Raw genomic sequence first — 5,071 nt, forward strand, 5'->3', positions numbered from 1 at the left:
GACTCCTGCATATCTTCAATTGTTTAGCTGGCTCCTTGTCATTTGCTCTTTAGCCCTTGCATATCTAGGAAGGTACATGAAGCTTTCCTACAGAGTCCTTTCTGACCCCACCCTACTCTCCTCTCAGCAACCTTGTATAGAAACCAGACAGACTCCCTGTGGTCCTCTTGTGTGTTTTCCTGTCGCCAAAGGCCATAGAGTTACTTTAAGAGCAGCACCTTTCTGTCACCATGAATCATTTCAGCCAGCCATCTGCCCTCAGCACCTTATGACTGAAGTACCCCACCATGCTTGAGAGATCTGGAGTCACACAGAGATCACATGGTTGCCCTGAAACCCTTAATGCTTTACTTGGGTGTGGGGGTTTGAATATGCTTGGCTCAGGGAGTGGCAATATTAGATGATGTGGCCTTGTTGGAGGAAGTATGTCACTGTAGGCATAGACCCTCGTCCTAGCTGCCTGGAACCCAGTCTTCTCCTAGTGGCCTTCAGATGAAGAAGTCGAACTCTCAGCTCCTCCTGCATCATGCCTGCTTGGACACTGCCATGCTTCTACCTTAACAATGGACTGAACCTCTGAACCTGTAAGCTAGCCCCAATTAAATGTTGTCCTTATTACAGTGTCTTGGTCAAGTTGCCTTGGTCATAGTGTCTCTTCAGAGCAGTAAAACCCTAAGACATTGGGGTAACAAAGATGAACATTTCAGTCCCTCTATAGAAGTGGTTCTCTTGACCAATCTATGGGTCTTGACCCCCACAGAAATTGTATTATCAGATATTCTGAGTACCAAGATATTTACATTATAATCCATAACAGTGGCAAAATTACAGTTATGAAATAGCAATGAAATAATTTTATAGTGGGGGGTTACCACAACATGAGGAACTGTGTTAAAGGGTCATAGCATTAGGAAGGATGAGAATCACTGGTCTATGACATCTTTCCCTAGAGAATTTTCCTATAACAACATTTTCCTCTCTTGAGCTTTCTGCACTTCTTGATAAAAGAGAGTTCTACAGATGACAAAGGGTGGCAAAGACTTGTTCTTGAACTCACACAGCTGAAGTCAGTTAGCACCCAAACAGTTATATAGTATGCAGGTGTAACTGAAACCCAAACAGGAAGCACCCATTGAACATCCTGTTACAACAAAATAGATACACTTTAGGCACTTGCCAAAACCGTCACTATCAGGCTACTGTGTAAATCTTATTCAATAATGCTCAGAGGAGGAAAGCCAATGTGGAAACCTATGGCAAGAGGGATAACAAAGTTGTACTCGGGAGGTGCACACCTTCATTTAACCGGGTTTGTGGCTCTTGTTTCCCTAGAAACTATGTATCATCTTCAAAAGCAGAATGAAGTTGTTATGTTACTGAAGGAGGAAGAGATAAGTCAAATGATAGATGTCAGAACACTTGTGCATGTGTTAAAACCAGAACACAAATGAGAGTACATATTAAATATATTCTACAAAATTATTTCTATGTTGAGAGGTAGCTTTCCTTATTGCTCTTAATTTTTCTTTTGCAGTGTTAGAGGTGAAACCCCCACACAGCCTTGAGAATGACAGGCAAATGATTTGTTGCTGTATCACACAGCCATCTCAAAACCTGATGTCATAAAAACCCAGTTTCCTGAACAGAAAACCTGAGGGACTCTCAGACATAGGAAGGTCTATATACCCTTCAACACAGGAGCGTGGGCGAGATGAATGATTCCTCAAGAGGTGCATTGTGGGTGAGTGCGACTTCTCTAGAAGGTATGTGGACTTCCTATTCCCTACATTGAGTGTGGCTTCATCTGATAAAGGGATCTTTGCATACTTAGATTAGAAAAGTCATAAAACAACCTGGGGTTTCTGGATGATGCCGGAGGCAGAAAACAAATACACACTGCTGCTGAACACCGAGTTCCAGCTGCTGCTTCCAGAAACAAGGAAGTCAGAAAGATTTCATTCAGAAAGAGCAGGACCAGGGTCACACTTTGACTTTGGAATTCTGCCTTCAAAGCTGTAGAAGAATAAATTTTGGTTCTTTTACATACCAGTTTTAACTACTTTGCTAGAAAAATCCTGGAAAGCTGAGACAGAAATAAAAATTTTCATTTGCAAATGCATAGTGTGAGTCAGGTGTGGTAGCACATCCACGATTGTCATCCTCGCATTTGAGAGGCGGAGGCAGGAGAGTCACTGCAAAGGCTGAGGTCAGCGTGATCTACACAATGAGCTGTAGGCCTAACAGAAAGGAAAAAGAGAAAGAAAGAAAACAAATAGAGAAAACATAAGGGTTTTCTCTGTCTGTATGAAGTCATGACCCAGTTTGCAGACATTGCCTGCATTTCCAGGTCTGGAGCTGATAGTTGGGCAGTCATGGGGACCCTGGTCTCTGTTCATCAGCTTGCTTTAGTCTTTCAGTCTTGAGTATATATCCAAATAGACCTCCTCAGTGGTCAGAAAAGAAAACATCCTAATTTCTCAGCATTATCAAAGGTCTGCTTGGACAATTTTTCTGTACAGATATGAGTTTTCTTCTTGTAAGAAAAATCTTGTTTAGTTTCAGACATTCTGATACAATACAAAAATAATTCAGTCAAATCTCTGACCACCTCCATAGTTTAAAAATAAACTCTGAGCACTACATTCTATCTCAATAGGTTGTCAACTCAGTATGCAGCAAGCTGTCTGCATATTAGTCTAACTACAAAATCTACAAATTAAATAATAACTTCATACTAGATGTTTTATAATTATATGTTTCATTGTATTCTTAAAAATGAAAATTATTTAATTTTTTAAATTGTAAGCTAAGGAGTCTTTTTGAGGTGATGGGAATGTTAGAAAGAATCAGACTGCAGACATCACTACATAACTGTACACTTATTAAAGTGTTATATGACATGTGAAATGAGTTCATTTCGAAGCATGGAGATAATTAAAAAGCAAAAGTGCCCATCCTGGTAGGATATAGCAGCTGTGGAGTTGCAGACGTAGGGTTTAGTGAGGGGTAATCAGAGATGGCATTTACCTCACTGAGGTAATAGCCAAGGGGAGACAAAGATGTCATGGGTATGTTGCCACAGTGTCTTGCAAAGAGAATCTGGATAAGCCAGGGTCTTGTCAGATGAAAGAAATTCCAGAGGCAATGGCCCTCCAGAGGATACATGAGTGACTTTTTTGCTATCTACAGGCTGAGCTGAGACGTTTGAAGACCTTTCAAGGCATTATCCCTTCCAGGATATCTACAGGGAAACATTACTAAGAACTTATGTCAAACACATCAATCCATTTGATGCTCAGTTGCAAACATGGTGCAAATACTACTCTAAATAATACAAGCAGAACTCCATTAATAACATAGTGTAGCTGCGTCTACTTAAAAAAAAAAATGGGATGCAGTATTAGTGTTTCTCAGTGATGTCTGGTGGAGCCTTGGTTTTAAAACCCTTCAAAACAATAGCTGTATGGAAAGTACTAGAGGTGACGGTAGAGGGGTTCGTGTTTCATCTCATACCATAATTGATTTTTAATTGCTAGTGCAGCAGCGAGTTTCAGTTTTTCTTACAGGATCTTGCTAAGACCAGTGACAGACACCATTTTTGACAATATTTTCCCATAGTGTGGTATGCAGTGAGAATGCTTCTTTGATAAATTGTTTATGTAAGCCATTCTCTTTTTTAGTCAAGTAATCTGAAATATAAATTACAAGCTTTTCAAGTATTTGTTTTCCCACATCCAGAAACTAATGACTTTGGTTACTTGGAAGACTATTATGGCAGATTTTTCTGCAAATGACTATTTAAATGAGTTTTCTGTACAGGAAAAATATGTCACTTGTAAGTAATGTATTCTGATTATTTTCTAATGTTAATAGTCATTAATAAAAATCATTTTCAGCCAGTTAGGTCATATTAAACTATTAAATTCATCATCATCATCATTATTATTATATTATATTAAATATGTGTGACTCAGAAATAACTGGGGGATCTGAATGCAAAAGAGATAAAAACAAGTAACTAGAGTATGTTTTCGGTCTACCTGTGGCAATCATTGCTGAATGTAGTTAGAAAGCCACATGCTAACTACTGCTGTGAGCTAGGGAACATTACTTATCTCAGTTTTCCTCTTTATCAAGTTGAACCTACTAAGATGTGGCTAATCTGTATCACAAGATTTCTTTCAGTGTTTAGTAGGAAGTCTTGTGCAAATGTCGAGTACCTGACACAGAGTACAGCCATCAGGAAAGACACAGACCCACCTCTGACCTTGGTTGATTGGTCAGTCCCTTCAGTGGGCTTCTTAGTGGTGTTACAATGCAATCACCAAGCCAGAGAGAGAGAGGGGAATGAAAGGGAAGAAGAAGTGAGTCTTTTAGATGTCCACCATACCCCATGTATATTTGGCTATGTTATCAAAAGCAGTCTTGGATGAAACAGGATCCTTGTCAAAACATCTGTGCCATTCTTTACAGAAATGGATAAAGCAATCGTAAATTCATTCACAGAGGAGTATAAAAGATCTAAAGTAGACAAAGCCACCCCACGAAAAAGGAATAATGCTGACAGTATCAGCATTGCTCCCTTCAAGCTATACTACAGAGCTATGGTGAGAAAATCAGGCTGGGACTGGCACAAGGCAGAAATGTAAACAAATGGAAGAGAACAGAAGACCCAGGCATAAAACAATGCAGCTACATCACTTCAACAAAGGCATCAAATACTCATGGTGGCGGGGCAGTCTTTTTTTTTTTTTTAACAAATAATACTGGGAAAATTCAAATAGAGGAGAACAAAATTATTATCAAAAAATTCTCACTCGCTTCACTCAAAATCCAATGTCAAGTGGATCAAAGACATTAACGTAAGACTCAAAAACTCTGAAAGTGATGGAAGGAAGGGAGAGAAGACACTGCAGGTATGGGTGAGCACCTGCGGCTTAGGACTCAAATGCTCAGGAACTAAGATCAGTAGTGAGGAACAAGACCTCAAAAATGTTCCTGAGGGGTGGAATGTGGATGTGCTGTAGAGCAGTAGCCTAGCAAAGCCAAGGTCTTCAGCTCCACACACACA

Source organism: Mastomys coucha, unplaced genomic scaffold (assembly GCF_008632895.1).
Source record: "Mastomys coucha isolate ucsf_1 unplaced genomic scaffold, UCSF_Mcou_1 pScaffold15, whole genome shotgun sequence".
NCBI classification, from domain to species: domain Eukaryota; kingdom Metazoa; phylum Chordata; class Mammalia; order Rodentia; family Muridae; genus Mastomys; species Mastomys coucha.